This window comes from Rhinolophus sinicus, linkage group LG09 (assembly GCF_036562045.2).
Source record: "Rhinolophus sinicus isolate RSC01 linkage group LG09, ASM3656204v1, whole genome shotgun sequence".
NCBI classification, from domain to species: domain Eukaryota; kingdom Metazoa; phylum Chordata; class Mammalia; order Chiroptera; family Rhinolophidae; genus Rhinolophus; species Rhinolophus sinicus.
This window is the reverse complement of record NC_133758.1, coordinates 66,169,037-66,192,971: the sequence shown is the minus strand read 5'-3', so window position 1 is coordinate 66,192,971 and position 23,935 is coordinate 66,169,037. Positions and strand designations below refer to the sequence as shown.

General features: G+C 36.0%; 1 protein-coding gene across 29 annotated transcripts in view; it reads right to left on the bottom strand.

The window, feature by feature from the left end:
* NRCAM (neuronal cell adhesion molecule) overlaps positions 1-23,935 on the bottom strand; it is a 299,432-nt gene that overhangs the window by 186,940 nt on the left and 88,557 nt on the right. The window lies entirely within an intron of this gene.

Genomic DNA, 23,935 nt, shown 5'->3' with positions numbered 1-23,935 from the left:
TAAATCACACGTAAGTGTTCTGACCTAGTCAGTTCTCTGAGATTTCAAACAAACATTCCAATTTCTCTAGTTATGTTTTTCCTTCTCCCTGCTAAGGTGGCCCATTTGAGAAAGGAAAGACTGAGGCTAAAACATTATTCCTTTGATTATCAAGGGCCCCCTGACCCTGGAGAAGAATATCTGGTGGGAAGGCTGGGGAAGCCCTATCATCCATAAGAACTAGCTTGGCCTGACAGGACGGAATTTTAGAAATGAAATCTTAATAAGATAATGATAAGAATCACAAATATTCCTTTCCACCCACCAAATGTTCTTTGGCAACGCTTTCTTTTTAAGGGTTTGAAAGCTTCCTGCCACCTTCCCAGTATCCCTATATAAAGGATTTTTTGTAAGGGGGAGGAGGAAAATGTTGGCTTTAGTTTATTAAGCTTCATTTGGAAGCTTTGCCAACGTCAAGTGAAGCTGCATTCGCATTCACATACAGGTTCCCATGACCCAAAATGCACCGGCACCTGCTGAAAGGTTGCATCTCGTGAGCCTGACCCAGGCTTCCATGTCCAGTGACTGCATAACCACCAGATCTCCGCTTGCTCCAGCTTCACTGGACCCCCTAAACATTGCAAATCTCCCCACCTGTCCAGGGGAGCTTGTTCACCCTATTAGCAAAACCCGCTTAGTACTGCCTCTGGGCACATCCACCTGCCAGATGCTGTAGTTGGGAGTTACTGCCTTAGGACAAAGTCTGAAGGCACTGCCAGGAGCAAGACATCATAAAACCCTGAGGAGTTGGAGGATTATAATGGAGGAAATGACTTAACTGACTTCACAAAACTGTTTAAAAATCATCCCAGGCACTGCCGTGTTTTTCCGATTTGCATGGATATGTTTATAAGCTCAAGACTTGGCTGACAGCCACCAAAAGTTTATTGATCTCTTGTCATATTTCATTTCATTCAATATACCTTACAAGTAGGACATAAGGTATGTCAGTGGTTCGAAAGATGCTGAAATGGCTACCCCTCCCCAATATTCCCCACTGCCCCATACCCTCCAATTAATCCATCCATCCATCCATCTGTCCAACCACTCATCTCCATCTATACATCCATCCATCTAATAAAGGCTTATCTAGTTCCTGTGGTTGACAGAAATGAAGCAAATGTAAGTCTTGCCTTTCATGGAATTTATGGGCTGAAGAGAGAATAGGATGTTCGTAAATAGTGCCAGGCACATTCTAAATGCTCTGCAAACACTGCAATATAAACGAGTACAATAAAATTGGGGGAAAGTCAAGAGTACCATAAGAGAAATGCAAAATGCTACCCAGATAGGTGTTTAGAGAACGGGGATAGCTTTTGATATGGAATTTGAGGGAAGATTATTTTGATACATGGTGACTGGCAATGAGTGACTGGAAGACATTCCTGATTGAGGGAAAAGTGAGAACAAAAACACAGAAGTGGAAAAACATGGTACATATGAAGAAGAGAGAGAATTCTGTTTTGCTGGATCACAGGGCACGGAAGAGAAATAACAAGAGAAACTTGGAAAGTTGTGTAGATGTCAGGTTTTTAAAGTCCCTAAATGACAAGTTAGGGCGTTTGAGCTGAGGCGATGGGAGCCACCAAAAGTTTATATTTTATTTTTTACTTAAAAAAAAGAAATAAAATTCTATACAGAAAATGCACAGATCTTCATTGTCTAGTTCAATGAGTTGTGACAGAAGTCTGCACCCATGTAACAAATGACCCAATAGAGACATAGAACACTTCCATCACCCTAGAAAATTCTCTCTCATCTCATTCAAGTCAGCAGCATATTTGAGGGGAGTGGGATCAATAGAAATGTATAAAGGGATTGGATTAAAATGATTTTGGGGTAGGTGGAGGGCTACAGACCTGTCAATTAACTAGAGAAAGAGAGGTGGAGGGGGAAAAAGCCAAAGATCACTATAAACATATCCTCTCCAGTAAAATATCTGCAAGGTCCAAGTTTAATCAGCTGATACTTCCAATAGGATTAATTAACAGCTAGCTGATTGGTCCTGAGAAAGAGGTCCATGTAAGAGTTTGGGGAAGAAAGGGCAGGAGTAAATACACATTAACACTACATGGAAGGGTGGAAAAGAAAAAAATAATTAAAAGATAAGTTTCAAAGATTAAAATATTTCTAAAGCTAAAATTTACATGGAAATGCAAGGGACACAGAATAGACAAAACAATCTTTAAAAAGCAGAACAAAAGTGAAGGACTAATACTTCCTGATTTCAAAATTTACTACCAACCTGCAATAATCAAGACAGTGTGATACTGGGATAAAGACAGACATACAGATCAATGAAACAGAATTGAGAGTCCAGAAATAAACCCTTACATTTATGGTCAATTGACTTTCGACAAGGGTGCCAGAACAATTCAATGGGGAAAGAATTGTCTTTTTAATAAATGATGTTGGGGTGAGTGGATATAAGCGTTGCAAAAGAAGGAAGTTGGACCCCCTACTTCAAATCATATCCAAAAATTAATTCAAAATGAATAATAGACCTAAATGTAAGAGCTAAAATTATACAACTATTAGAATAAAATATGGATTAGAAAATAGTTTCTTACATATGATAGCAAAAACACAAGTGACATAAGAAAAAATTAGAAAAATTGGAGTTTATCAGAAGTAAAAATGTTTGCGCTTTAATGGACACAATAAAAAAAGTGAAAAGACCACTCACAGAATAGGATTAAAAAAATGTTTATAAATCATATGTCTGACAAGGATGTTACATCTTGAATATATAAATAACTCTTACAACTCAACAATAAAAAGACAAATAACCTAATTTCAAAATGGGCAAAAGATTTGACCAGCGAACTCTCCATAGAAAATATACAGATGGAAAGTAGGCATACGAGAAGATGTTCAACATCATTTGTTATTAGAGGACTGCAAATTAAAATTACCATGAGATGCCAGACAGACCTATTAGAGTGGTTAAATCCAAAAAGTTGATAATACCAAATGCTGGTGAAGGTGCTGACAACAGACTTTCATTCATTGCTGATAGGAATTCAAAATGGTACAGCCACTTTGGAAGACAGTTTGGCAGGCTTTTACAAAGCTAAACATGGTCTTTCTGTGCGATTCAGCTCCTAGGTATTTATCCAGTTGAGTTGAAAATTTATGTCAACGTAAAAACCTATATATAAATTTTATAGCAGCTTTATTAATTATCACCCCAAATTGGAAGCAACCAAAATGTCCTTCAATATGAATAGATAAGCAAATTCTATACAATGGAATATTATTCAGTGATAAAAAGAAATAAACTTTCAAGCCATGAAAAGACATGGATGAATCTCAAATGCATATTACTGAGTGAAAGAAGCCAGTCTGAAGAGGCTACATACGTTCTACTAACGTGCATTCTCTAAAGGCAAAATGTGCATTCTATAGAGACAAAAAAGATCAGTGGATGGCATGGGTTTGGGAAGAAGGGAGAAAAGGTTGAATAAGTGAAGCACATGAAAGTTTTTGGGGTAGTAAAGCTATTCTGTATGATAATTGTAATAGTATACATGACATTATGCATTTGTGAAAACCCATTGAACTTTACAAGGAGTGAACCTTAATGTATGTAAGTTTTTAAAAAAATCATTTAGGAAGTCAGGGGAATCCTAGAATGAAATGCAGGCTATGACAAAACAATCTGACTGTATTACAAACGTGTGTATGAAACAACCTCACTGAAGTAGGTGGACAAAAAAGGTGCTAACTTAAAGTGACTTTGGAAACGAGTGGTGTCTGTAAAACTAAAGGCAAAAGAAACTGTACAGAAGTACTGTACTGTTGATGAAGTTGTATCCCATGGGAACATGGGTTAATAATTGTGACACTTCTATGCATATATGCTGGAGTCGGATGATTAAGTAAATGGATGGCTAATGACAGAAGCCGGGTTTCTCACTGTTGGAGTGAATTTACAGGTAAACAAGGGGAAAAGACTAGAATGACCCATTTGGTAAAGGATTAGATTCACGTGGTAATAAAGACATTAGTATGAATTCATGTTTAGCTTATATGGATACAGATGGTTACACATAGGAATATTTATAAATATGGGTATAACAGGCCTATATATTTCCTTGCTCCGTTGGCTGAGAAAGCCCGAAGAAATGACCCCCTGGTGGCAATGAGCACACCTTGGTTTGCTCAGATCAGATCTTGGTTTCTAATGCCATTTCCTAAAAAAAAGGAAACCAGGGCTCCTTGGAAAGTGGCTGATGCTAAGATTGGGGCAGGAAATACACAGGATGAGCCTGGAGAACCTAGTGGTGCCAGAAAGTAAGAAGTGTTTGAAAAACCCACCATGATAGATGTATGTCACAGGAACCAAATGAAACAGCTCCCATTAGCCCAAACTGGAACAATTTGAGAAGTAAGACAAGTAAAGTAGTGTTGATTATCATCCAAAGTGTAAAATAAATATCCAGCAGTGCATGCAAATATAAATAAATAATTTAATAAATTTTAAACAAAGACAAACAGACAAATCTCTCGTACAGAAGAATTCCAAATAATTTATGTAGAGACTCCACCCTCAAGGAGGTGGATCCTCCTTCCCTACTTTGTAAATAAGCTGCTCATAGTGACTTCATTCGAAAGGGCAGAGTATGGAAAGGGTGGGGAAAGAGTCACTGCATACTGGAGAAACCTGACAAACACTACCTCAGTCAGGTGATCAAGGTCAAAATACTCTAGCACTGTGGTCTTCCTACCAAAAAACCATAATTCCAGTCTAATCATGAGAAAACATTCAACAAATCTCAGTAGAATAACATTTTATAAAATTTTTGATCAATACTCCTCAAAACTGTCAAGGTCATCAAAAACAAAAAGTCTAAGAAACCATTCCAGTCAAGAGGAGCCTAAAGAGATACGACAACTAAATGTAGTGTGGTATCCTACAGAAGGTCCTGGAACAGAAAAACAACATTAGGTAAAAATGCAGGGAAATCTAAGTAAGTATAAATTTAATAATAGTGTATCAATACTAGTTCAATAATTGTAGCACACGTACCGTACTAATGTGGGATGTTAATAAGAGGGAACCACATGGTATTTAAGGGAATTCTCTGCACTATCTTAGCAATTTTTCTTTAAATCTAACTGTTCGAATAAATAAAAATTTTATAAATGGGCAAAGGATTTGAATAGACATTTTTCCAATGAAGTTATGCAAATGGCAACAAGCACATGAAAAGATGTTCACTATCGTTAGTTAGCAGGGAAACGCAAATCAACACCGGAGGAGATAACACTTCACACCTACTTAGGACGGCTGTAATAAAAAAAGACAGACGGTAGAGAAATTAGAACTCTCATACACTGCTGGTGGGACTGAAAAATGATGAGGTCACTTTGATAAATAGTTTGGCGGTTCCTCAAAAATGTTAAACATAAAATAATAATGTGACCCAATTCTACTCCTAGGTATAGACCCAAGATAATTGAAAATGTATGTCCACACAAAAACCTGCCCACAATTGTTCAGAGGAGCATTATTCATCATAGCTAAAATGTGAAATCAACCCAAATATCCTTCAACTGATGAATGTAGTAAACACAATGTAGTCATCTACACAACGGCATATTATTATATTTAGTCAGACAGCTGATACATGTTACAACATGAATGAACCTTGAAAACATGATGCTCAGTGAAAGACGCCAGTCCCCAGCTCATCCTGAGCTAAAAGCAGTAATTAGTACCTGGGTGCTTGTGGTGCTGGAGAGTACAGTCTGTGCCCTGGTGGCTGCCTGATAACTTAGCATTTAATATACATTATTTTATTTAATCCTTCCAGTCAAGCCAAGAGGTGGGTGCTATTATCTACATTTTCAAGATTTTCTGTATTTTAAAGAAATTGTGGCAGAGTTGGATTTAAAATTAGGCTGACTCATTCCAAGGCCAGCTCTAAACCCTTAATTTCCCTGTATCTCCACCTCTCAAATATTAGGTTTCTCACCAGTGTCCTAGCTACCTCAGAGAATTGTCTTTAGGATCAAAGGAGATAACATAAGAATGTAGCATATGAATTATTAATTCTTCCTGTCTGTATTGAGATGAACAAATATTCAGAATGAAAAGCAAACAGCTAAATCATACAAACAGCATATCCTTCTTGGTTACACATACAAGGAACCTGAATACTGAAGCTCTGAATTAAAAGAGTGCTACAAAAATTTATAATTGCTTCACATTTAAATATCTTATTTTCCCAATTCAGAGGTGATTTAATTTTCATTGTGAAAGCATACTTTCTTTGGTTATTTTTGGTGCTTTTGGGAGTGGTGACTAAAATTGTGCTCTTCATCATTGGATATTTAAGTAACATATAAAGGTTTTATGCATAATACATATCAAACTCATGGTTTTGTCTCATTCTCTGTTAACTAAAAGAACAGAGGTATATTTTAAATAATTACATATAATTTTATAACACTGCCATTAAGTCACTAATGTAAATGGCTTGTGAAATTACATATTATGAATATCTGCTTATTTTTCAAAGTTATGTATGAATGTATGTTTCCTAAATAGAGGTTGGCTAGTGTAATGCAGTAATGAAAGACTAGCTCCATAGTCAGATAACCCGAATTTAAACCTTACCTCTATTTCATTTATTTTTATGGCTGAGTAAAATTCCATTGTATATATGGACCACAATGTCTTTATTTATCTATCTACAGGCACTTAGGTTACTTCCATATTTTGGCTATTTTAAATAATGCTGCAATGAACGTAGGGATGCATATGTATTTTCAAGTTAGTGTTTTAAATTTCTTCAGATAAATGTCCAAAAGTGGAATGGCAGGTCATAAGGTAGTTCTATTTTTAATTTTTTGAGGAACCTCCATACTGTTTTCCATAGTGGCTGCACCAATTTACAATCCCACCAACAGTGCACAAGGGTTCTCTTTTCTCCACCGCCTCACCAACACTTGTTTGTTGATTTATTAATGATAGCCATTCTGACAGGTGTGAACTGATATCTCCTTGTGGTTTTAATTTGCATTTCTCTAATGATTAGTGACGTTGAGCATCTTTTAATATGTCTTTTGGCCATCTGTAGGTCCTCTTTGGAGGAATGTCTGTTCAGGTCCCCTGCCCATTCTTTAATTGGATTGTTTGCATTTTTCGTATTGAGTTGTATGAGTTCCTTTTATATTTTGGATATCAACCACTTATCGGATAAGGAAACAACCTAAGTGCCCATAAATAGACGACTGGATAAAAAACATGTGGTACATATATACAATAGAATATTACTTGACATAAAAAAATGAATGAAACCTAGAGGATATTATGCTAAGTGTAATAAGTCAGAGAAAGACAAATATCATATGATCACATTTACATGTGGAATCTAAAGAACAAAATAAACGAATAAACAAAACAGAAACAGAATCACAGATACAGAGAACAAACTGATGGTTGCCAGATGGGAGGGAGTTGGGGGTGAATGAAAAACAGAAGGGATTAAGAAGTACAAATTGTTAGATATGAAAAACAGTCATTGGAATGTAAAGTACAGCATAGGGAATATAGTCGATAATATTGTAATAACTATGGATAGTGTCAGATGGATACTAGACTTATCAGGGTGATCATTTTCTAAGTTATGTAAGTATCTCACTATGTTCTACACCTGAAACTAACATATTGTATGTCAACTGTAATTGAAAAATGAAAATAAATAAATAAATGTATTTATTTAAATAAACACATAATCATAAATCTAAGCTCTGCCTCCTTTGTCAGATTATCTAACCTCTCCAAGTTTTAGTTTCTTAAAACTAAATTGCTGAATTTAGCTAAACAGTTACACAGCTGGTTTTCAAACCCAGATCTGTCTGACTCCAACTCATTGGCTTACATCATACTATATCATAATGACTCTTTATTGTCTTAGTATGAAGACTGGGAGATCATTAAATAAACCTGGGACAACAGGCTAAAGATTTTACTATTCTAGACCAAAATACATTATCTTCCACATTAGTTTTATACCTTGGAACAACTGTATCCAATAACAAATAAGAAGTAATTGTTGAAATTATTTTGGGGAGAGATGTCATACACTTAATCCCAAATGTTAAAATAACATTTACTAAATTCTGTGACAGTAAGCTACTTTAACTAGAATGGGAAATAGGAAAGTGAAAATGGCTTTCTCAGCCAATGATAGATAGCACGGAAGTCACACAGATTGTAATATTGGTGATGTCCATAAAGACGGTGCCTACTTGACTCCAATAAAATATTTTGAGCACTATATCTATACAGCAATTGCCTGAAAACAGTATCCTGTGAAAACTCAAGGTTCGTCTTTAACACACAAAATTGAATACTCATATTAGATAGAAATTATACACATAGCATTTTCATTTTGAATGTATACCTGATTTAAGCTTGAAGAAGGTATTTGATTTATTGTGTGTCATCTTACAAAATATCTGAGTTTTTAAGATTGATTAATTCCAAAATTAGAAACCGCGGTTCTACCTATAGGGCTCCTATACTATCCACTAAGAGTTTTTTATAAATGAATTCATTGTTTACTCCGTAGTATAATAATCTATCCCGGAACGCGAAAAGTTTTGGGAAGCAATTTCATAAGCAGAGTTAAGCTAGACTTTTGGAATTTGCTAGAATTTTTCATACTTAATGGTTTTACAAAACATGATCTTGTCTCTAAATTCAGCTTTCTTTTCTTATATATCTAAAGGAGAGTCTCAAAAAAAATCCATGTGAAAGTAGATCATATTTTGTAAGTGAAAATATTTTGAGGAGGGAAAAAAAAGTGCTTGTACAAATGCACAATGTCATATAAATAGCCATTTACCCCAAATGGTTGGAAAATGTGAAAATCCAGTTAAATCAAATATTTTCATCTCTAAAACTTACCATGTAAACCGCACAGTGCAACCGTCAAGCAATTATACAAAAAAAAAAAGTCAAGCAATTATATAAAAAGACCCAAGCATTAACCTACTGTATAGTTGTTTTTTCCCCACACTTGGGAAGTAGTTCAGGATCTTATTGCCTCAGTATCACTGTTACACTTTTTAATCATCACTATATACAGTTTGATGAAAACGCACTCATTATTTCAGCTCTGAGGCTGACTCTTCCAGATAGAGGGGGCTTAGCAGGATCGTTCCTTTCATCACACTCCTCAGCAGACTTCTGCGGCTCTGCCTGGATCCCACTGTGGTATATTTAGCACCAGCACTTCCCGCGGCAGCCCAGGCTACATGTAGTCACGCTTTCACACACCCCTCACTACTGCTGAATATATCATCTCAACCCTGAAACATGTTTTCTGAAAGATTAATTTCTACTCATAGAAATATGGGGCAACATTTTTAATGTGACTTGATATACCAAATGAAGTTTATTAAAGCTTGTCAAAAGTGATCTGACTTGCTAAGTACAGACACATAGACACACACACGCATGTACACATTCAATATTTCTGAAATAAAGTAAAAAATATTCTCCATTGTAAAAGGGAAAAAATTTAAAGGAATAGATGAGCAACATGTATTTTAAAAGTCCCTCTCCAGATCACACTTAGGTATATGTTTGGTTTGTAACAACAATAGCCCAGTAAATGTGACCAGACATATATTTCACTCAGATGTTGCTATGGATCCCTTTCCTAACTGAAAATTAAACTTCTCCATCTGTTTGCATGACTTTGTATTCACAGCAGTGACGAGGGCCAGCTGATCTAACAAACATGTCACTGAACAGATTCCTCAAACAGACTCAAAATAAGCAGGAAGTAGAGCAAATACCACAAGAAACCATATAATTTTGAAAGACGCATTCCCCAGAAAGCACACTGATATTGATAAAATGGGTGGAACTTTAGGATACACTCTCACACAGGCAACCTGTGCTATAAACCTCTCAACAGTGCGGTGAAGATGATTGGTTTAGGTAAGGCTGTAAATGTAAATATTGGACTGTCCTGTGAGCCACTAAAACAGGGATATTTTACAGACAATTTGATGCTGATTTGGGTTATATTTTTAAAGTACCAAAATGATAATAAACCATATCGAAAATACTAAATGTATTCCATATATTTTCTCTCTTTGCAAAATCAATGATTCTTCAATAAAACAGAAGATTGTGATATAGACAACTAATATAATTTTGACTTTATTCTATTTAATTTATCACACATTTATAGTATAATTCATGTTAACAAGTCCCAAAATTTCAAAGGTTATAAGGCTTTTCTAATTAATTCTAATTATCTGAGTAATTTTATGCTCATCATAGTATTATAATTACTACTAGATACTGATCTGCCCACAAATAAATTTTATGATACCAAAATATTATATAGAATCAATTACTGATATTTGCTTGAAATTTTAAAAGTATTTTATTTAGTTTACTGAAAAGTCTTTTAAAAGCATTTTCCACTAAAAATTAATAAAATTTTAAATTGATTCAAATGAAATTCTATCCCTGAAGAAATATCAACAGATGCTGTTAGCTTATTATGTTTCTCCCCTTCAAATAGTTTTTGTCACCAAATAGTTTTTTAGTTATTTGTTCATACAATTCTTGTAGGATTTGTTATCTAAAATGTTTGTTAAAATAAATCGTCCTTTGAATTCTCCACATCAATGAACCTATTTTCTTATCATAAAATTCTGTTTTCTGATTAGTTTTATCATATAGACTCAAACTAAATTCTCCCTTTGAAGCCATAATGCTTCAGGAGTTTAGGAAACAAAAATTTCATATAACATTTTTTAAAGGGTGTATATCATTTTTCCAAGTGTTGAAGTTGACCTTTAGCATCATTTGGAGAAAATGCTACCTGATAAGCAAAATATCAATCTTACTTGATAATTTTATAGTAATGAAAATTAAGTCTCTATTTTTTTTAGGTTTAACAGACTGTTAAAATTCAGAAATTCATCCTAGCTATTTGAAAATATTTAGAAATAGAATCATTCATTCTGGTGGGACTACTGATTTATTTTCTAGACTTGGTGAGGAATTTAATCATATTTCTCTATATCACACCACAATTTTTCTAACATAAAATTATCCAAAAGTGTCCCCACAGATATGCAATTGAGGCAAATAATCATCCAGAAAGGAATTCTATATAGTACTATTAATATAATCTTAGGAAATATCCAACCTAACTCCAAAGTTCCAAGTTAAAGCTGTTCTAGACAATCTGGACTTGGAGTACATTATTGTATACTTGGAGGTCTTTCTTTTCATTGCACTTGCTATGTCAAGTGTCTCAGAGCCTCAGAAATAAAATCAGAGAGTCAGGCAGCAGAGAATGCTTGCACGTATGGCATAAAGTCTCCTGCTGCTTTCCGGTCCCACTGTAAGGGTATCATTTCCAAAGATAATGGGCATGGATGTCAAAGAAAAGTTATTTTGATGAGAGTGACTAAACAAATATAAGAAGGATATTTTGTCAGAACTTTCTAGGACAATACATTAAAAAACATAATGCTACTTCTACTGACATTAACAAATCCATAGCTTTTTCAGATAGCCAAATATTTCATTCACTAGCCCTATACCTGATAGTAGAATAAATAACTCTTTCTATGTCCCACAAAGTAGCAGCAAAAGTAGAATGGATAAAAGTCCAACATCTGCTGTATCTATTTCTGTAACACATCTCCCACATTATATATGAAAGTCAAAGCTTTGAGACTGTAGTTAATTTTAAATCTAGTCAAGATGGCAATCCACCCACGTTTCCAGGCTTAAAATACAACATCTTTCATAACTACTTTTTCACACCTTACAAAATTCATATATGCTTGCAATCATACTAATGATATTTCTCCAACCACTTTCTGCTTACATCAGCCTCCAAAATTTGCTTGGTTTTCATGTACTGATATTATCCACCAGAATTGGATTTCCTCCATAAAAAACAGAAATCTGTCACAGACTATAGACTTGCATGAGATAGAATTATAGAACTTCCTACTGCCTACTCTAAAGACTAAAGTTGTTTTTTCAGATTGAAAACAAAATTAAAACCATGGATAATTCAGATTTCCTTCTTTTTGCAGACTCTGAGACCTTCAGCAAACATAAGTTATCAGATAAGAATTTTATCTAGTGGATGTTAGACACTAGACTGATTGGTCATCAAAATGCCTCAGTGGAATAGTTGGGGTAAGAAGGCAATGAAGGGAGGGAAAAATTAGGCTAAAACTTATTTCCTTGGACATTCTGTGAGAAAATGGGAACAGGAACTTTGCTTTAGTTCTTGATCAGCAAACCCCTCCCTCCTTTCTGCTACTACATCTACTGTGGGGGGCGGGGAGGCAACAGGAGGGGAATAGAAGGTCTGGCCCTCCCTACACTGTCCACGTGGCCTGCATGAGTAATAGCCTCAGGATCCTCTGGTGGTATAATTTGAAGCAAGAGCCCCACGTAGCCCTGGCCTGATTTACTAGAGTCTTTCACATTCATTTATCAGTACAAGCCCAGCTTTTCACAATAGAGAACTTTCTTCACACGTCTTTGTTCCTCGTGCTGACACAGCCCTTGGAAATCTCACAGGGTGCCAAGGCTATACTTAAGCCTCCTGCAAGCCAGACATAAACCATCTAATAGCATCCAGTCCCTACTATGACCAAGGAAAACAATAATTTTGCTCTTCCGCAAAGCGATATAAGTGACCAAGAGCCACGAAGGCCACGTGGCTGGCCAGTGGGTAAAGCAGGTGCCATGGCACAGACGGCAGCCTAATGCACGCAGGTGTCTGCAGGGCTTCCCTGGGAGAAATGACATGGTTCCGCTGCAGGAAACTTGATGCTACAAAAGCATTCTCGAAAGTTTGGGGTAAGTAAACACATTTCCGTAAATTATGACTAACACTTATTGAACACCCCTAGATGAAAGGCACTACAAGGGCCACTGGGAGTAAAAAGATGAGTGAGACACCACTCGCTTGTTCTAGAAGCTTATCCAGCCAGAGTTAGAGCTCCATTAATATAATTTACATAGATGCCATGGAGAAAGTGCAGTGACAGAAGCCATGTAGTTTGGAAATGTGGGGGAAAACGTAGCTAACCCTAAATTCAAAAATAAGCAAAATCTTTTAGGGTCAAGGAAACAACCATATAAACAAAAGCCTTTAAAATCACAGTCTCATTCTTTAAAGGAACTTGTTGATGAACTTCCTGGTAAAATGTGAAAAAGCCTCTTCAAAAAGCAGCCCAAGGACGCTGGTATGAACAGAACCTCTGTCCTGGGCTACAGACCTGCTCAGAGGACATAGGAGATGCTGTCACCTCTTACTTTCAATTATGGACCAAATCTACCATGAGGTCTAGCTGCCCCTCCTGTAACACGTTGATGATAAAACCTGGGGACCAGGTAAAAGTGACAAATGAGAATAATTTATGGCTGTCAGCATGCTGGTGCTATACTAGCAATCCTGCTCTAGATGGGAAAGGAACCACTGAGAATGCAAATGCCTTACGCACAGGAATCACAGGCTGCCCCAGTTAGTCACGGGACTGCAAGACTCGGGAACTATAAAGCTAATGGTTACTACTTGGATGTAAGTCGGTATGCACTTGGATCCGAGGTGACTGAATGATAACTTACTAAGGTACTGTGTGGGTGGGGCATGCTTAATGATGTTACATGAAAAGTGTCATGGAAACCGCATTTATTCTAAATGGGGAATACATTGAAGCTTGGAGTTTAAGATAGTAATGGCATTTGCCAACATGCTTTAAAATGTCTTTTCCATCAATAAAGAGTGCAAAAGAACAGTGATACTGACAGAGAGGAACACAACCACCAAATAGGTCAACAGATGCAGAAAAAGCATTTGACAAGACACAACATCCATTTATGATTAAAACACTTAATAAAATGAATATAGGAAAAAAGTACTTCAACATAATAAAAGCCATAAATGACAAACCCTCAGCTAATATTATATTCAATGGTGAAAAAAACAAAAGCTTTTCCTCTAGGATCAGGAATAAGACAAGCATGCCCCCTTACTGCCACTGCTATTTGACACAGTATTCGAAGTCCTAGCCAGAGCAATCAGGCAAGAGAAAGAAATAAAAGGCATCCATGTTGGGAATGAAAAAGTTGAATTGTCACTTTCTGCAGACAACATGATTCTTTATATAGAAAACCCTAAAGACTCCATCAAAAAACTATTACAAACAATAAACAAAGTTGCAGGATACAAAATCATTGTACAAAAATCCATTGCATTCCTATATATAAAAAATAAAATTTCAGAAAAAGAAATAAGAAAAACACAATTCTTTTTGTAATTGCAATAAAAAGAACAAAATACCAAAGAATAAACTTAATGAAGGACCTATACACTGAAAACTACATGACATTCTTAAAAGAAACTGAAGACGCAAAGAAATAGAAGGACACTCCGTGTTCGTGGATTGGAAGAATCAACATAGTTAAAATGGCCATATTACCCAAGGCAATATACAGATTTAATGCGATACCCATCAAAATTCCAATGGCATTTTTTAAAGAAATAAACCAAAAATCATCAGATTTGTATAGAATCACAAAAGACCCTGAATAGCCAAAGCAATCCTGAGAAAAAAGAACAAGGCCAGAGGTATCACACTCCCTGACTTTAGCTTGTACTACAAGGCAACAACAATCAAAGTAGCATGGTACTGGCAGAAAAACAGACACAAAGACCAATGAAACAGAATTGAGAACCTAGAAATAAACCCATATATACAGTGGCAGATAATTTTTGACAAAGGAGCCAAAAATATACAATGGAGAAAAGACAGCCTCTTCAATAAATGGTGATGGGAAAATTGGAAAGCCAAAGGCAAAAGAATGAAACTAAACTACTGTCTGTCACCATACCAAAATTAACTCAAAATGCATCAAAGACCAAAAGCAATACATTGCATAAAAGAAAGCACAGGTACTAAACTTATGGGCCTTGGTTTTAGAGAGGATTTTATGAATTTGACCTCAAAGGCAAAAGAAGTAAAAGCAAAAATAAATGAATGGGACTATATAAAAAACTAAAGAGCTTTTGCATAGCAAAAGAAACCATCAACAAAACAGAGAAACAACCAACGGAATGACAGACTATATTTGCAAACAATGCCTTTGGTAAGGGGGAAATATTCAAAATATGTAACGAACTCATAAAACTCAACAAGAAAAAAGCAAACAATCCAATTAAAACAGGGACAGAGGACCTGAACAGACACTTCTCCTAAGAAGACATACAAATGGCCAACAGATGTATGAAAAAATTATCAACTTCACTAGCTATTAGGGAAATGCAAATCAAAACCATAATGAGATACCACCTCCCACCTGTCAGAATGGTTATTTTCAACAAGACAAGTAATAAAACGTGTTGGAGAGGATGGAGAGGAAAGGAACTCTTCATACACTGGAGGGAATGTAAACTGATATAGCCGCTATGGAAAACAGAGTTTCCTAAAAAAATTAAGAATAGAATTACCATACAACCCAGCAATCACTCTTCTGGATATCTACCCAAAAAATCTGAAAACATTTATCCATAAAGATATATGTACCTCCAATGTTCATTGCAGCATTATTTATGATGGCCAAGACATGGAAACAACCGAAATGTCCTACGATGGATGATTGAATAAAGAAGATGTGGCACATTCAAGATGTGATCAAACAATACATTGAATGTTTAAATTAAAAAAAAAAAACTATTACAGTAAAAGACACACTGCCATTAATCCCCCTCAAAATACACCCCCTCGCTTAAAACACACTTATTCCATTGTTCTTGCCACTTTCTGAAGCAGTTCTGGAAGTCCTCTTTCATGAGTGTCTTTAGTTGTGCTGTTGTAGCTCCCTTGATGTCCTGAATCATTTTGACTTTGGGGAAGAGCCAGAAATCACATGGAGACAGATCCGGTAAATAAGATAGATGAGCACACACCGTAATGCTTTTATTTGACAGAAATTTCTGTATATCAGAAGAGATGTGTGACACGGAGTGTTCTCATGATGGAAGATGACTTACAGCACACTTTAAAACACACCTTCCCTCAACTTAGCTTACACCTGACTGGCTGCACTGAACAAGCTGAAACATGTCACTCACTGTTACTAAAGTTTGACCTGCCGCTTCCGGTATTGAAGATCCCTGCCTTTCTCTTGGATGGCACTCGGCAGCGGTATTCACCATATTTTGTGATCACAACAGAAAGGCTCCGTGTCACGCATTGTTTCTGTTATGGCAATTTCTGTCAAATAAAAACATTACAGTGTGTCCTCCTCTACCTTATTCACCGGATCTGGCACCGCACAACTTCTGGCTCTTCCCCAAAGTCAAAATGACCATGAAGGGAAAACATTTTGAATGGATTCAGGACATCGAGGCAGCCACGAGAGCACAACTAAAGACACTCATGAAAGAGGACTTCCAGAACTGTTTCAGAAAGTGGCAAGAATGATATGATAAGTGTGTTTGAAGCGAGGGGGAATATTTTGAGGGGAATTAATGGCAATGTGTTTTTTATGTTATAAATTTTTTAAATGTAAACATTCACTATATTCTTTTATTACACTTTATATATACAATTGAATATTACTCGGTCATAAGAAAAGATGAAACACTGCCATTTGCCACAACATGGATGGATCTTGAGATTATCATCCCAAGTGAAATAACTCAGAAAAAGTCAGGAACCATATGATTTCACTCATATGTTGGATATAAAACTGAAAGCAACAAATAAACAAGACAAACAAACAAGCAAAAACTCATAGACATAGACAACAGTTTAGTGGTTATCAGAGGGTAAGGGGGGAGGGGGAAGTAGGAGAGGGAAAATGGGGTCAAATACCCTTTTTCCCTGAAAATAAGACCTAGTCAGACAATCAATCAGCTGTAATGCATCTTTTGGAGCAAAAATTAACATAAGCCCCGGTATTATATTATATTATATTATATTATATTATATTATTATATTATGTTATATTATATAAGACCGGGTCTTATATTATAGTAAAATAAGGCTGGGTCTTATATTAATTTTTGCTCAAAAGGTGCATTAGAGCTGATTGTCTGGCTAGGTCTTATTTTTGGGGAAACACAGTATATGGTGATGGAAGGAGAACTGACTCTGGGTGGTGAGCACACAATGTGATATATAGATGATATATTATAGAATTGTACACTTGAAACCTATATAATTTTACTAACCCCAATAAATTTAATATAAAAAATAGGATTAAGAAACAATACATCTAGACCAGAGAGATACAGAATTGCTTCATATACAGCTTTTTTCAAAAGCAGGGAGCTAGTATTTTGTCATGCATATTAGGGTAAAGGAAAGCCTCCCACTGAGATAATCTGTTACTTAGCACTTAAACGCTATTCTTGAAAAGTGTATTGGTAAAAGGTAACCCATACCTCATGAGTTACTCAATGACTAGCAGTTAGGACTCTGAAGTAGTAAGCATCCCAGTAGAACAAGCCAATGTGGAACATTTAGGAGTTGCAGGAGAATCTTGTCTGAACCAGACTTCTGTCACAATCACTAAAGGTTATCGACAGACCTTGATGAGGAGGAACTGTATCACTCCAATTACCAAACTATTGGCTCATAATATCCCAAACAAAGAACCTCAGCATTTAACGTAATAATACATAGAGCAACACGAAGACACTTCCTGAATATTACGATCAATACTCTGTTCCCAAAGGGAGCAGGACCTCTGAATTAATGATGGAGGGCTCTCTTAAGGAGGCTCATTTCTCAAATTGGAGTAGACATTAAGCATATATAGAAAAATAATATATCCAAACTATCAAATGAGATTTCAGTTCAACAAACCTCTACTGAGCTATGTGTAGGATGTCTGCCAAACACTGGGGTTACACAGATGAAACAGAAAGACTCCATTGTCCAAATACAAGGCAAGGCTATAAGCAAAAAGATGCCATGAGATGAAGTAGGTACCATAATAAAAGCAAAGCTCAGAACGTAGTGTAGGTGTGTGTAAACTTGTGGTCAATGAGTAGGGAGAGGTCAAAAGTATGTGTGAGTCCAAACAGGGCACAAATAACGAGTTTTCTGCTCAGCAGTACTCTGAGGCAGGAGATAGCTTCTTTTTGTTTTGTTCCTTAGTAATTACCAAGAATGACAATTCTGCAGCTTTAGATATCAAATATTTATTGAGAGTCAGTGCATGGACTCTGTAGATGTCAGGAATTAAATGTTTCAGCTATAATACAAACTGTCTGAAAGCTAGAAGGCAGGGAACCTGGCCACATAGCCCAGACTGCCTGTCTTTGTAGGTTAAGCTCATTTTCAGTTTTGCTAAAACAAGGACTCTGGAGCCCCTAGCTAGTGGTACGTGTAGCTATTTATGTGCCTATCTCCTCCTGGTGGACGATGAGCTCCTGGGGGGAAGTGACATAGTACATGGCACATAGAAGGCACTCAATATCTGAGTGTTGAATGAATGAATGACTTTGTATCTAAAGTACCATTCTCCCCCCCCCAGAGTAATCAATACCAATCTTTAAAGTCCTTCAACGGACACTCTGTCAAAATGTCTTTTAAAAATAAAGATGTTCTTCCATGTGACACACTTAAGTGGACAGCTAATGTTAGACCATTTCCTTGTTATATGACCTCCAAGGGTTTAAACTACTCAGAAAAAGCCTGGAAATAAAAGTATCATAGTCTTGAAGACACTCATTAAGTCACTAGTTTTCTCTATTTTAAGGTAAGCAATTCCTACAGAAAAAAAAAAAAAGGCAAAAGCAATAAAATGAAGGGACAGCCGTCTCTCTGGAGACATTTCAAACTTGCTAATCAAACTATAGCATATCTTGAGTACCATGTTGATCTGCTATACATCAAAACAAGAATATCAAAAATAGTTAACTCTATAGCTATTACACTTAATAGAGTCTTCATTCCACTATCCTTGAAACAAATTTTCTATTTCATTTGGTATGCACAAATGTGAAGTTTAACAAATGTCATCTGTCCAGTCTCTTGTAGAAAAAATAATGTGAACTGAAATGGCTATAGAGCAGAAGAAATAATATCCGAAATATCTGAAAGCATCTGAGAAACTACTATAATAAACCCGGGAACATGTAGCACTGACTGTATTAACCAGAGGTATTATAGATGGCTAGTCTGATCTCAGTCTTAAACTGCCATTGCATCACACATTGCAGTGATCCACAGCTAACCTGAGATAGACATCTGTTGGTGTTTAGTTGCCTCGTGCCCCATGCCTTATTTCTAAGTACACCAAAAGTTTCTTCCAACTTCCGATATAATCTGGAAGGGCTCTGAATCTATTTGCTTTTCTCCACCAGCCTTGGGCAGCTATGTAACCCCAATTTGATCAATCTGCCAGGGATTCAAATCCTGAGCAGAGAATCTAAGAGACTGAAATGACTGAAGTTCATCCATTTATTTGATCACTGTCACCCTGTAAGATAGTACCTATTGTTCCTGCTTCCGGCTCTTTGGAGGTGACCTGGTTCCTGCCCATATTCAAGTCTGATCATTGAGTTATCCTACAAATTCTGTGCTCTCCTAGAGGCCTTCCAATAAATTGCCTTTTCTTTAAGTCAGTCAAGCTTGGGTGCTGTTATATGTAGGACGAGTGACTTGCTGCCCTCCCGAGAAAGTAAGGTGCCAGTGCTGGAGAGATGGGCATCTGTTGTCTTGTCACTACAAAATGTTTTGGCAGCCTGCATCTACCAATGAGTATATGTAAGCAACTCTGGGAAACTCCTCCCTCATTCTCCTTTCCTATTTTCTCCTTCACCTTTCTCTTAGTAAGGTTCAATTAAAGATGAATGTTAGGCAAAGTCCCTATTGGGAAGCTGGTCAAAGGATCTTCCCAATTTCTTTCTATAATTTGTCTAAAATCCTAGAAAAAAATCAATGGTTACATAAAAGCTATTGTTGAGCAATTCTTTCTCAAATAATGTGACTAGGGACTCTCACAAGTGATAGTTTATGGACTATCCTACTAGGACTGAAAGCAGTTAACAGAACATTAATGGAAAGTTATTTTATATATATAAACATATATATAATATACTTAAATACATTAAATATATATATATATATATATATATATATATATATATATATATATATATATTTACAGACTATAAACACATCTGCATATCATATTCTCAAAACAGAAAACACGAGGATCAGGAAGTTCCTAGCCAGGACAAAACAAAAAACTACTTAGCAAACAAAACAAATCCAGTGCAACTGTAGCACTTTCACACTTGGGAACCTGGTTTACAGTCTTCTGAACAGAGAGACCTAGAAAAGAATAATTAAAAGATTGCAGAGACTAGTGTCAACAAACCTGGCTATAAATACCCTCAATGAGAATTTTCCTTTGGGAAATTACTAAATTGAAAGTAGATAGTATCAGTTAAGAATGGGAAAGATAAAAATAAAGAATGTGAAGATAATATTTCAGAAACTAGGGCAAAACCACTACTCCTAGAGGCTCAGTAAGTCGGAAAGGCTTTTGAATGGATGACAACACTGCTGCCCTCAGTCCCCCCAGAGCAAGAGTGCCACCCTCTCTCAGTATTTACCAACATCAGAACAATACTGTTTCCAATATTCTTGAGAAGTGGTAGCATTTTAAATGCTCAGAACTTCTATTCCCAGCAATATAACAGGCTACACATTCTGAAACCCAAGTAAACACCAAAATATTCTGGATAAAGTATAAAAGATATGCTTGTAAAAGAGTAGCTGAACTATACATAATTAAGAAGGAAATACCAGAAAATAACAGTAAAGCAAAAACACTAATCAAAAAAAGGTTAAGCCATACATAATTGAAATCAGTAGTTACTTTAAGGGTATTTTTCCATTGCTCATTTCTGGGAAGGGATGGGGAGGGGGAAAGTGTCAAGAGTTAAAGGTCTGCCTGTATCAGGAGAGAAGTCAGAACAGAGGCAACGCATGAAGCTTGGATCCCCAAGGGTATATCCTTGGTGACGCAGAAAAAAACGTTCACCCTACAAAGGGAGATCGCAGAGAAAATGTCTTTCTTGACTTTGATATTGAGTGAAGGATAAAACAGTCTCCTGACAATATGTATTCAGAAGCCACCACACATCACCTTTTGGATTTTAGTTCCTGATTTTATAGTCTAAAACCATAAAATTAATTTAAACAGGCCTCTTCTATGGGGGAATGCACCCTCAAACCTTACAGAATTCCACGGATAAAGTCTCAACAAATATGATTTCACAATTTAAAAAATTAGATTATATGGAAAAGCAAAACAGCAAAAGAATATACTGCATAACCTGTTAAAACTTCATATGTTGGAATTATTGGAATCAAAATATAAATTGTCTGCTATCAAAATGATTAAAGGGGGTGGCTGGTTAGCTCAGTTGGTTAGAGTGCGGTGCTCTTAACAACAAGGTTGCTGATTCGATCCCCACATGGGCCACTGTGAGCTGCGCCCTCCATGACTACACTGAAACAACTACTTGAGACTTGGAGCTGACAGGTCCTGGAAAAACACACTTAAAATAAATAAAAGTTTAAAAACAAAAAAGAAAAGAAAAGACTGTTAAAAAAAAAGTCAGTGTTTAAAATAAAAAGATTAAAGAGGGGATTGAATAGACAAGCAAAAAATATGAAAAAATGAAGCTGACTGGAAAAAGAACCAAATAGAACTTCCTGAAATAAAAAATATAATGATATAAGTAAAAAAATGTATTGGTTGGGTCAACTACTTAATAAGACACAGGTACAAATAGGGAAATAGAGAATTGGAACCCCAATCTGGGAAAATAACCAGACTGCAACAGAGACAAAAAATAAATAAATAAGGGAAAATATTTTTTAAAAGATTAGCAGGCGTGAAGGATAAAAATGAAGGAATAACATATATAATAGAAAGAGACAATAGTGAAGATAAAGGAGAAACAATATGTATAGAAATAATGCCTAACAGTTTTCCAGAACTGATGTAACACACAAACTCCCAGACTCAGGAAGCAGAATAAATATCAAGCAGGATTTAATCCCACCGTCCACCCCCCAAAAAACACACACATAAGAAAACACAAGTATAAGTGCCCAAACATAGAATACAATGAAATTTCAGAATTCCAAACGCAAAGAGAAAAATCACAACAGTAGCAAGACTAGTCACAGTGATGGATAAAGAGAAGAAAACAATGAAAAAGAAAACGGGAGAGAAGAAAAAAGGAATAGAAAACAGAAGGAAGAAGTATTACAGGAAAAATGGAAGAGAAGGGAGAAAAAGCAGAAAAAAACCCCAGCTGAGACCAGAATGGTGCTGATTAACGAACAGGAAAGGCAGACTTCCTTGGGAGTGAATGCTGACAAAAGCCTGGGGCCATTTGTGTGGTGGGGGCTGGACCCAAAATTCCAACATTAAGCCTGGAAACTAATGTGGATCCAGATGGGTAGCACCCAGACAGAGCAAATTAAAATCCTCCTTGAGATAGACCTCAGGATTTCTAGATACAAGTCTATTCTATTATAATCTCATAAACAGCGTGTTTCCCTGAAAATAAGACCTAGCTGGACAATCAGCTCTAATGTATCTTTTAGAGCAAAAATTAATATTACCCGGTAATATTAATAAATTAATAAGATCTGGTCTTATTTTAATATAAGACTGGGTATAATATAATATAATATAACATAATATAATATATTATAATTAATATAATACCGGGTCTTATATTAATTTTTGCTTCAAAAGACGCCTTAGAGCTGATGGTCTGGCTAGGTCTTATTTTTGGGGAAACACGGTAATACTATTCAACACTGAAGGGAACCAGCTGCCACGAAGGAAAAGCAGTAGAAAAACAGATCTAGATGCCCAAGAACTTCAAATGTTACAATAATCAGATACTGGTGAAAATTATTATATCTGAAATAGCTTAAAAAATAAATATGGTAATAAAAATTACAAAGGAACATACAATGGAATATTACTCAGCCTTAAAACGCAAAGAAACCCTGACACACACTACAACATGGATGAACCTTGAGGAATGATGCTAACAATCAGCCGGTCACAAAAACAGATACTGCATGATTCCACTTATCTGAGGTACCGAGGGTAGTCAGCTTAATACACAGAAAGCTAAGTCGTGCTTGCAAGAGGCGGTAAATGGAGTTGTTTAAAGGATATAGCATTTCAGTTTTACAAGATGAAAAGAGTTCTGGAGATGGGCTGTACAACAATACAACAATGTGAATGTACTTAACTGAACTGTACGCTTAAAAATGGTTAAGGTGGTACATTTTCATTATGTGTATTTTACCACATCTAATTTTTTTAATCACGAAGGATAAAATGTTATAAAAGTGACCATGCAGATTTACAAAATAACAAATGAAACTTCTGTCAATGAAAAATTAAACCATTTAACTTAAAAACACACACACTATATAACAAAGATCATATTAGATACAGCTAAAGACAGTATTATTAACAAGGAAATATAGCTAAATAAATGATCCATAGAATAGCACAAGCAGAAGGAAAGCATGCAAGAGAGGTCAGGTGATAGGCAATAAAATGAGAAGATATAACTAAGCCTAGCTAAGAGTTTCAAAGGGGAAGAATGGAGGCCAGGCAATGTTTAAAGAAGTAAAGGCTGCAGTTGTTCCAGATCTGATAGAAGACATGAATTCATTGACATAGGAACCATGATATATACCAAGATGTGTGAATAGTAAGAAATTCCACCCAGCATATTATAATAAAACTACAGAGCTCTAATGACTGGATAATCTCTTATAAGCAATCGAAAAGGCAAATCATCTATGC